Source organism: Sarcophilus harrisii, chromosome 6 (assembly GCF_902635505.1).
Source record: "Sarcophilus harrisii chromosome 6, mSarHar1.11, whole genome shotgun sequence".
Classification (NCBI taxonomy): Eukaryota; Metazoa; Chordata; class Mammalia; order Dasyuromorphia; family Dasyuridae; genus Sarcophilus; species Sarcophilus harrisii.
In genome coordinates, this window is record NC_045431.1 from 26,068,629 (window position 1) to 26,080,446 (window position 11,818).

Below are 11,818 nucleotides of genomic sequence, written 5' to 3' on the forward strand. Positions count from 1 at the left end.
AGGGAAAATGTAAAGAAAGAAGGTCAAGAGTATCGCTTCTTAAACTGTATTATAAGGTGGTAATTATCAACTGAATAAGAAATAAAATGGTGGGTGATCAGAAGAATAGAGGCTATACAGAATAATACAGCATAGTAAATAATTATAGTAACCTTGTGTTTGATAAATGTAAAGATTTCAGTTTTTTGTGATAATTATTACCCACTACCTATTCTGATTCCTTCCATTACTTTTTCTACTCTATTGCTAGCATTTCTAGTGTAATATTTAATTATATTGGTGATAATGGGTATCCATGTTTCATTCTTGATCTTATTGGGTAGGCATGTAACTTATGCCTGTTATAGATAATGCTTGTAAACATTTTAAAGGAAAATTTATTTATACCTGAATGTTGTATTTTGCCAAAAGCCTTTTCTGTATCCACTGATAGAATGTTATGATTTTTGTTCCTTTTTTATTGGTATAATCAATTAGCTTGATCTGGGACCTTTATCTCTTCATTCTTCCAGTGTTTTATAATCCAAGGTCAGATGTAGTCACTGCTCCTCCAGCTCATACCTTGGTGTATAAGTGATCCCACGTACTCTTCTGGTGCCCAGCATCCAGCCATCACAAAGACTTTTACTCCCTGTGGTCCCACCAGCAGCTCCAAGGATTAGGCTCTCTCTTTACCCTGGAACCAAAACCAGGGACTTTCCTGAGAGGGTCCACAACCAGCAAGACCCCAGCCCTTTGAGATCATACTCATCAGTATGGGCTCACTCTTACTCACCAACAGTCATAGGCTGGGACCCCAGTGGGTCAGCCCCCTTGTGACCCCATCTAGTAGCAGGGGAGGGCTCTCACAATCTTTTCTTGATCAATCACCCAATCCCCTACTGTTGTTGGGAGGTCAAAAGAGTCCAAAGCCAAGATCCAGCCCACACAGCTACCCCTAGGGCTTCGTATTTGTTGCTTCTGCAGTATCTGCCCTGGGGTATCTGCACTTCAATCAGCTGGACCACCACCTCCGGGAGTTAGATCTTTCCCACATCTTCCTATGTTGTCTTAGTCTGGACAATTGCTTTATCCTGACTTCATTATTTCTGCTGTTCTAAAATTTACTTTGAGGTATTATTTTAAGTTATTTGCGATGACATTCGGGAAAACCAGGTAGTTTTCTGTCTTATTCCACCATCTTCCCACATTTCCCCAACTGCCTCACTTCTTAACTTTGGTTTGTGAATATATACCTTGGAGTATTAGTGTCATTTATGGACAAATGCGAAATTTATATTCCTGGAGAATTAAGGCTGAAAATAATACAAGTATGATAATCATGATGTTTCAATTTACTCTTGAATAAAAATAAGAAAAAGTCTTTTCACTTTCACTATATATTTCATAAATTTCTGCTTATTTATGTTGTGGATAAGTCTTACATCTAGATCTCCAACTTCAGCCTCTTTTGAGTTCCAAATTCACAGTTCCAGTTATATACAGGCTACCTCTACTTGGCTATTCCACCAGCACCTCTAACTCAATAGGTACAAAATCCTTTCTTCTTAAACCTGATCTTCCATGCTAATTCACTCTTTTTATTAGTGATACCATCTTTGCCCATTCTCACATACGGAAATCTTGGGAGCAGTCTTTCTCACCTCTCCTATTCAATAAAATACTAAATCCTATTCAAGCACTATACTATTTCCCATATCTACCATTTATTTATTCACTCATTTATTCAATGAACATTTATTAAGTGATTATTATATTACCAGGACTTCAACAGTCCAGTATCAAAATAAAAATTAAACACCCTTCACCCTCAAGTACTTTCACGAGGGGAGAGGAGAGAAAAGTTCACATAAAAGTAAATATAAAACATTTCTAAAGTAGACACAAGGAAATTTCTGAAAGAGGGTACTATAACTGAGGGGATCAGGATAAGTTTCCTAGGGAAGATGGAACCTGAGTTCAATTTTAAAAGTAGATAAGGATATTACACGGTGAAGGAGAGGAAGTGTAACATTTCTAGAATGGAGAAAGTCTATGCAAAGACTAATCATATATTCAACTCCCTCCATATACTTTATACGGTGGTCAAATTGGACATTTGTCTTTCTCACTTTTCAAATATTCTTTGTGCTATATCCAATGGGAGCCTTCCTTGATCCTTCCAGTTGGCAACAACTGTCACCCTTAAATATCCTATGAACTTTAGTGTTCATTTCTCTATTACATTTACATTGTGCTTATCATGTAATAAGTGTACAGTAGTTTTATATGATTCACTTCAAATGACACCATTTGATTTCATCTTGCTTTTCTCTTTCACCAATCAATTTTACATCACTACATGCTTCTCCTTGTTCTTATTGTACTACTGTACATACAGGAATGTACACACACATATATATACACACATGTATATTTATGTATATGTATATATACACATATGTATATGTGATGACCACGTATTTTAAAATCAGCTAGAGTAAAAAATTCAGGTTAAGGGAAAATCTTCAGTCTTTATTCTCTGTAGAGGTGAAGGGGGATCGGAGGTGAAGGGGGATTGTGATAGCAATGTGTGCAGCTGCGACAAGAACCCAGCCAGTAGTCTTTCTCCGCCTTTCTTCCTGCCCCTCTGCCTCCACCCACCAAAATCGTCATTTCTTATACAACACATCAGGACTTGCACAAAGAGTGGGCAGGGGCCATTCTTTCTCCAAGCATATATATTAATAGAGTATGGTCCAATTACTATTTAGCCTCATGTGCTTGGGACCTCAGCGCATCAACTCAAGCCTCAGCCCATTACATGTACATATATATATATATATATATCTATATATATATATATATATATATATATGTCTGCATGTATATCCACACACAAATACATGGCTCCTCTTATAAATCTTAAAGCATTGATTCTAACAACAAAGAGTTCTTTGAGCTCTAAGTAAAAGTTACAGCAAAGAACATTAGTGCACTATGTAGTGTCCGGGAGATAACTTCCTTTTAAGTTTGTTGGTGTACACTATTCAATTGTTCTTCCTTCAATTCTGAGATTGTATTTGTAACCCTTGCTCAAAATGAGCCCCCAGGCTATCTGACACCCCAGTCCAAGATTTCACAGATATGATACTTTTCTAAGGCATAATTTCCTTCCTTCCTTCCTTCCTTCCTTCCTTCCTTCCTTCCTTCCTTCCTTTCTTCCTCCTTCCCTCCCTTCCCCCTCTCTTTCTTTCTTTCTTTCTTTCTTACTCTTTCTTCTTTCTTTCCTGAGGCAATCAGGGTTAAGTGACATGCCCAGGGTCACACAGCTAGGAAGTGTTAAGTGTCTGAGGCCAGATTTGAACTCAGGTCCTCCTGACTTCACAACTTGTTCTCTATCCACTACATAGGGCATAATTTCTAATGACAATTCTGACCTCTCAAGCTGTCACCACTCCGCTAACCCTGTGGTATCTGCCTAATTGTTGTGTGAGGGAGACCATCCTTAGCAAACTGCTACAGAACACAATTTAGTGATTTTTCTCCAAATGCAAATGTTAACTCTATTCACAGGTAAATGATATATGAAGGTCACTGTTCTGTTCTCTCCACTTAAGTAATAAGACACCATTCTACAATGTGGTCAGTCATCACCAATTAGTGAAAATCTTCATTTACTCCGTTGGTAAGGAAGTAAGTTTTAATTGGAAGACTTTGGAAAGCTCCCCCCACCGCTACAGCCACCACTGCCATTCATAATGGAATCCGGAGGCTAAGATTCAGAGACAGATGAGGTTGCTTACCTCATCTAATTAGCAAAGCAAGCCACACAGTGAAATTTGTAAAGCTACCCGAGCCGGGCACTGTGCCCAGGGACAAAGCTTTCCTGACTCGCTGTAACTAATGTTACCACTGTCACCTCATCCCTTCAATTATTTAGGTTTCCCCCATGTCTAGGCTGGATTCCTGCTGACAGTATTGTGGAGAGTGTTCATCAATCATCTTCTTGTCATCCTGCTCTGGGGGAGGGAGGACGGGGCAGAAGGAGTGCTAAAGAATAAAAACAGGATCTTTTCTCTCTGATAGACAAGTGAAAGCTCGAATTAAGGTTTTCTAGTGTCACAGGTTATGTCGTTTTCAATATTTGCAGAGCAAACGTAAACTTATATTCATAATTTATCAGCATATGCTGCCTGTATAAGATGCTTATATCCCAAATAGTTCCTACAACTAACATTTATATTGTTTCTAATGCACGATGAAAGACAAATCATGCATTTGAGGTAGCTACATCAGGGCCTAAGGTTAATTCAGTTGGAGGAATCATCAGTGACAGTGTTAGATTGGCTGGGAATAGGTAAGATCTAACATTCAAGGACACACACAGAGATATGATATGTACATATTTATACACATACACACATATATATGCGTGTTACATAGAATAAGGTTTGATTAAAACATCCAGTTACAAGACAGCTTCAAAAGAAAAGGTAAGATATCATTTGGTACAAATAAATCAGATTCTCCCAAATGTGCAAGGCATCCTCTGGAAGTAAATTACAAAGGAAGATGCATAATTTTTGAGAGAGAAGCAGGGTTTAGATCTCAAATCTTTAACCTCTCCCTATCCAGCAGTTTTTTTTCACTATTGTCTGCAAATATATTCCTCTTCTCATTTTTAAAAGACAACTTCCTCTAGTCCCTACTATCCCTCAGCTATTGATCTACACTTCTGTTTCTTTGCTCAGCCATATTGCTTTAAAAAGCTGTCTGCATTTGCTGCCTGCATTTTCTTTCCTCTTACTCATTCCTAAACCCTTTGCGATCCAGCTTCCTACCTTATCACTCTACTCAAACTGTTCACTCCAAAGCTATCGATGCTTCTTAATCGTCAAATCTGAGGGTCATTTTTTTATATTCATCCTAGACCTATCTGTTGGGTTCAACACTGTCTTACCACCTTTCTTTTCTGGCTCAGGGATTCTTAACATTGTCATGGATTCCTTTGGCATCCTGGTAAAGCCTATAGGCACTTTCTCAGAATAACTTTTAGCACAAAAATATTACCCCCAAAATTATATTGAAATAACAAACATGTAATTTTTCATATTGAAGTTTACAGACCTTCTGAAATTTCTCCCCAGAACCTTTAGGAGTCCACGAAGACCAGGTCAACAACTTCCCTTCTATACTACTTTTGCCTAGTTCTCCTTCAACTTTCTGACTAGTTCTCGTTTGTTTTTATTGGTTCATCATTCAGATGATGCTCCATAACTATACTTTCTTCCTCTATACTTTCTCTTATGGAAACCAGTAGGTTTAGTTAGCATCTCTGTGACTACCAGGTCCATTTATCCAGCCTGTAGGTATTTCTCCCTTGAGCTTTAAATCCACATCAACAAACAGTTGTTAGACATTTTAAAATGAACCTCACAGAGAAACTTGAACTCAACCTGTCCAAAAAAGACTTATTACCTTCCCTTTTCTCTGTCAAATGCACCACTTTCTTTCTGTCTGCCATGTTCATCCCCTAAGGATCATCGTTGACCTCTTTTTAAATTTTCTTAAATTACAGCTCTGACCCTATGAGTCTCCTATTTAACTAACTCCAGTGACTTCCTGTTGCCTTTAGGATGAAGATGATAGTGATGATGATCATGAGGATGATCATGATGATGATGATAGTGATTATGGTGATGATTTTTAAAATTTATGTAGCACCTACCTGTGCCAGGCATTATGCTAAACACTTCACAAATATCATCCCACTTGGATCTAATATGAACTCCTTTGTTTTGCTTTTAAAGACCTATCTGTTTTGGCCCAATATTTCTTTCCAACTTCATTGGCCATTACTGCTCTTCCGCAGTCTGCGATCTAGACAAACTGAGCTTATTTCTGATTCTCTCACATAGCAGTATTTCATCTCCCAGTCCCATGAGCTTACATGCCTGGAAAGTATCCCTTCCTCAACTCTACCTCATAGGATCCCTCTCTTCCCCTAAGATATAGTCCAAACATTATCTTCTGCATGAAATCTGCCTTGTAGTACCCTCCAAATGCTAGGATTCTCCCTCTCAAACTATCTTGTATTAGCTACTTTATATATATGTGTGTATTTATATAATGTAATCATATTCATATAATGTATATTTGTATATTTACTTGTCTCCCCCATTAGAATGTAAAATGTTGTGGGTAGAAGTTGTTTCATTCTTTGTACATACTTGTATCCCCAGAGCCTAAAACCATTTTCCTGTTACATAGTATGTTCTTACTAATACTAATTAGTTTATCAGCCACCATTGCCCGTAAGGAAATCAGTCAATAAATATTAATGGATTGCCTAATATGTGCTAGATCCTGTGCTAAGTGCTAGGGAATAAAAAGAGGCAAAACAGTCTCTGCTTTCAAAGCGCTTACAATCTAAAAGGGAGAAGGCAATATACAAACATATATGAATAAAGCAAGCTATACACAGGGTAAATAGAGGGAAAGTATTAGAATTAAGAGATGAAAAAGGCTTCCTAGAGAAGGTGTGATTTTAGTGGGAACTTAAAGGAAACCAGGAAGCTCAGTAGTTAGTGAAGATTAAGGAGACTGTTCCAGGCATGGTGGGCAATCAATAAGAATGCCTGGATCTGAGAGATGAGATATCTTATTTATGGAACAGCCAGGAGGTCAATTTCACTGAATCAATGTAAGCCTTGGGGAAAACTGCCTCGATATGTATTTCTTGAAACTTTCTTGAATGAAAGGTTCATGGAATTTCCAATAAGTACAAGGCAATAATCATTTGTGAAAAAGTATATAAATAGCCTCATAGAATCGACACATCTTCCCCAAAAGATCCTTATTCACATTTATTCCACTGTATTAAATCATACTCTAAGAGAATATGGAACAATATACAACCAACTCTCTTTTGCAGATCATCCATATGCTTTTGCATCAACCTTCCTTAAATCTTGATCTTCATGTTAACTTCCTCCGATTCTAAACACCTTTTTACTTTCTCATCCCTGCTGTCACAACTTAATATGGCAATCAATATGAACCAATGTTATTGAGTATAAAGACTTATGGTAATTGATTACAAATGTGGTGAACTCTCCTATAATTTCGCCAAACCCTTCTGAATCAATTTTATTAATAACAACAAAAGTAATAATACTTTACTATCATATAGCCCTTTATATCTTTCAAAGTTTAACATATATGATCCCATTTGGCACTGGCAATAAGTGAAATGGTAAAAGAACATTACTATATCTTTAAGGGAGGTGGTGACGGCAAGTATTGTTATCTTGATTTTACTAATAACAAAATGAGATGGAGGTTCTGGATAGCTTGTCCAAACTCACAATTTAGTTGGAAGAGCACTTAAATGAACCGCAATAGAGTATAGTATAGTGGATATCAACTATCTCTGGAGTAAAGAAAACAAGTTTGAAACAAGTTTCTGGCACTTATTTAGAGACCTTGTATAATTAACTTAATCTCTCTGGGCCTTAAACATATCTCTAAGGGTAGAAGCTATTTATGGTTTTCAAGACAAGATTACAGAGCCTTTGTAAAGTGGCAGAGCTGGAACTAGCATGGATTATCCTTCTTCTAATCTAAGCTCTTTCCCACTGCTTTAGCAGTCATAGGGCATAGTGATGTTTAAAATGATATCTATTGGTGAGTGCTAACTATCAGATCACATCCTCTAGACCTTAATTTTTAAAAAAATTGATGTTTCAGAAAAGAAGATTCTTTTTCCATTTCAAGTATCTCCTAGTTGTCCATGTTTGTAAGATAAAAATTTGAAAAGGGATTAGAAGGGCTTCAAAGGCAAAAGAGATTAAGTCTGAGTGTACTTATTCAATTTTTCCATACCAATGTTTTCAAACTGCCACCCACCTCCTTTTCTCTCTTGTTACTTGACACACTCTCTCTCTCTCTCTATCTGTCTCTGTCTCTCTCTCTCTTTCTCTCTCTCTGTCTCTCTGTCTCTCTCTCTCTCTCTCTCTGTCTTTCTCTCTCTGTCTCTCTCTCTTTCTCTCTCTCTCTCTCTCTCTCTCTCTCTCTCTCTCTCTCTCTCTCTCTCTCTCTCTCTCTCTCTCTCTCTCTCTCTCTCTCTCTCTCTCTCTCTCTCCCTCCTTCTCTTTCAGTCCTGGTTTGTAAGGAAGCAGAATTTGTTCTTCCCTAAGTATGCTACTGGTAAGGTAGCATATCCTCTGAGAGAATACTGAGATACCAAAGAGGGGCCCATAGTAGCATAATTATTAACATTTTATTTGAATTAACTGTGGGAAAAGTGGTCTAGACCTTGGTAGTAGAAGGACCTCAAACTAGGTCAAACATATGGAAAACAGAAGAGAGAAGGCATCAGGGATGGCTCAGGACCAAGTGCAAATTAAACCATGAAATAATTTGAGCTTCTTTTGCTGTTTTCTTTTATTCAAAATAGTTATATTCTCTGTGGAATTATCCATCATATACTCAGACTCTTTGTCTCTGTCTCTTTCTTTTGTCATCGAATCTAAGACCATGTCCACATCTTTGTCAGAAAAAAAAATGTATGACCTCGGAATCACAACTGTATATCAAACTAAAGAGCACTTTCTACCCTAATAATGAACATTTATAAGTATATACTCTCTACAAATGCTTATAGATGAATGGAGTGGGGACATCTCAGTTTGAGTGAACATTATAATCAAACTGATCTAGAACAGCTCTGTTCATGAAGAAGTGGACACATCTTTAGTGTCCACCTCAACTATAATCTTGGTATACTTTTTTTGAAAATAGTACTAGGTATTCTACTACTCGCATAAAGCCCTTAGGAGGTCATTAAGAAGAGAGTTCCCATATGCACAGATGTATTTATAGTATAATGTTTGTGATAGCAAAGAACTAGGAACAAAGACACATCAATTAGGGAATGGCAAAATAAGTTAATAAATTGTTGTTCATAAATTTAATGGTGTGTTATAAGAAACAACCAATAGAAAATCAAGGAAAGATTGATATGAACTGATAAAGACTAAAATAAGCAGAGCCAAGAAAACAACATACACAATGACTACACAGATGAAAATATAAAGAACAACCAAAAAACAACCAAAAGAGAATATTACAGAATTACAAGGAATCCAGAACACCTGTTACAAGGAACACTTCTCTAAAAAGGTAGGAGATGTAGAAGAATGAATATATTTCTAGATTTTTTTCAATAAATTAAGTGGGGTTTTTTACTTTTTTTTCTTTTCTTGAAAAAAAATATTCTTTGTTTTATAAGATAATTCTGTAAGAAGGGTAGGAGACAGATGTGGGAGAGATTTATGAGATATAAAAGACAAATGTCAATAAGAATTATTTTAAAAAAACATTTCTAAGCAGGTACTAATGGATTCTATAAAAATCATCTTCAGGTTTGCAATTTTGCCTTTTTCCTTCTTAGTGTAACTTTTCTTTTGCCATTACTATTTTCCAATCATGAATAAGAGAAACAGAAAGATATGATTTAGAATATTGCTAAAACCAACAAAATAGTAATTAGCATCCCAATGATTACTAACTTAGAATCCTATAAGATAGGACTGATTCTATTCCCATATTCTCTTTCCTAGAATATAATATTCAACTTTTGCATCAAGAACAATTGCAATAGGATGTCCTGTTCAAAGAAACAGGCATTAATTTTAATACATGATGCCTGAAGCAAGTTCTTAATAAGAATAATAATTTTTCGAAGAACAAAATTCATTTCACATTCTGTTATATGTCATTGTTGATCTGTCAGGCACAGAATGAGTCCCTATTAGCTTTTCGAAGGAAAATCTATCTGCACCATTAGTGTTGTGATTGGGATGACAATGGGATGAGATGTTAATTGTGTTTGGAAACATTATCTGCAATCACATTATCTAAATTTCTCTTTTAAAACTATAGCACTCTAGATTATACAATCTCATCTTTTCTCATCAACTACATTGGTAATCTTATCTTAGTGTTTCTTAACTGATTGACCTTATAACAGAAGGTTGAGATGTATTCTTCCAATTGTCCTATTTGACTGAACTGAAAGCAATTCAGCTCCCTTGTTCTTTCCTTCTTTCCCCTACAAGGATAAGCTAGTCAGTCAAGACATTCTTGAGTGCTTACTGTGCAGAAAGATTTATAGAAGATATGCATGGTACAGAACTTCTTTGATATATCTTCAAGGAGCTTATAATCTTTTATCAAAAAGCACTTTGACACAGTAGCTATCATCAAATGCTAATCAAAGAAGGACATAATGAATACCTAAGGGCTAAAAAAAATACCAAATATGCTAGTTGAAATATTAAAATAGAATCCAAAGAGACATAAATTCATTGTCTATTCCACTTTTGGAATGTTTTTCATGTGGATATGAATTCTTGCAAAACTTTACACATATGGCTTAAAATGTAGAAAGACATTAATTTTTAAGCATGTCAATGTAGCACTTTTTGTTTTGTAAGACCTGCCAGGACTTGAATTCTATTGGTCAAGATATTAGTGAATTTTACACAGAGATATTGATGATCAAAAGAATGTTTGAAGCAATCTAAATTACTGTGGGGCTAAAATTAGTTGAAGTAATTATAGAGTAAGTTGGTATCATGGACCCCACTTGCTAGATCATATCAGACCAACTGTATGAAGATAGATAAGTTAGTTTAGTTTTTCTCTGCCCCAATTCCACACAAACACATACCTTGTTCTATCCTGTTTCAATAACTTGAGCTGAATTCCCCAACAGTCTTTAGCTATCTTAAAGACTTGATGTGCTAAGCAACTAACTTACTACTACAAAAGTTAACAAGCACTGGGGGATGACTGCAGGATTTTTAATGTCATCACCAAGAATGCCAGTGATACCCTCTACATCTCAGTTGATCTTTAAAGATTACTGTGACTGAAGAATGTATTATACTAAAGTCAACTGGCTTCTGAGCCTCTCTAAACCTAGATATTCCCATGCTCAAACCCCTACCTTCAAATACTTTCTAGCTTAGGAGGACTCTGCCAGAACCTGTGTTCCACATTCATAACTTCATTAGAATCCAGGTTTACCTCCATACCTGTTGTGGGGAGGAAAGGGAAATAAAGTCCGTTAAAACCTAGCTTTCTGGAGACAGGCTAACAGCACAGCTTCCCAGAGGGGTTGGGAATGACAACTTAAAGGTCCAGAGCACCTATCTAGATGAACAATTCAGGGATGCCCAGAGCTGATCATCAGCTTAGCTCCTGGCACAAATAAGTAGTACTCAAGTAGCCAGGACCACAAATTAAGTCCTTATTTCTCCCAGAGAGGCCACCATCTACAACATCCAAGAAGATCACTGGAGAAATTAATAAATTAAAACAAGATGAAGAACTATTATGATGCCAGAGATACCCGAGACACTAACCCAGAAGAGAAGAATAATTCCAACCAAAGACTCAAAGAAAAACACAGCTTGTAAACAAGGTCAATTAGAATTGATGAAGCATATTATTTGAATGTTTTTAAGTTTAAATTATATTATATATGAAATTAACAATAAGGAAAGAAATGGGAACTATGGAGGAAACAATTGGAAAGAGAATTAACAGCTTAGCATAAGAGGTATCAGCCTTACCCAAGTTAACAAACTCTTTGAAAATTAGATTGATAGTGATATGACAAGAAGATATGTTTAAAAATAAAAACAAAGGCTGAAAAATAGAAGAAAATACAAGGTGTTTCATATGAAAAAAAAGAATTGATCTGAAAAGAATATAATTTAAGAATCATTAGCCTACCTAAACACAATGACTAAAAAAAGGCACCTAC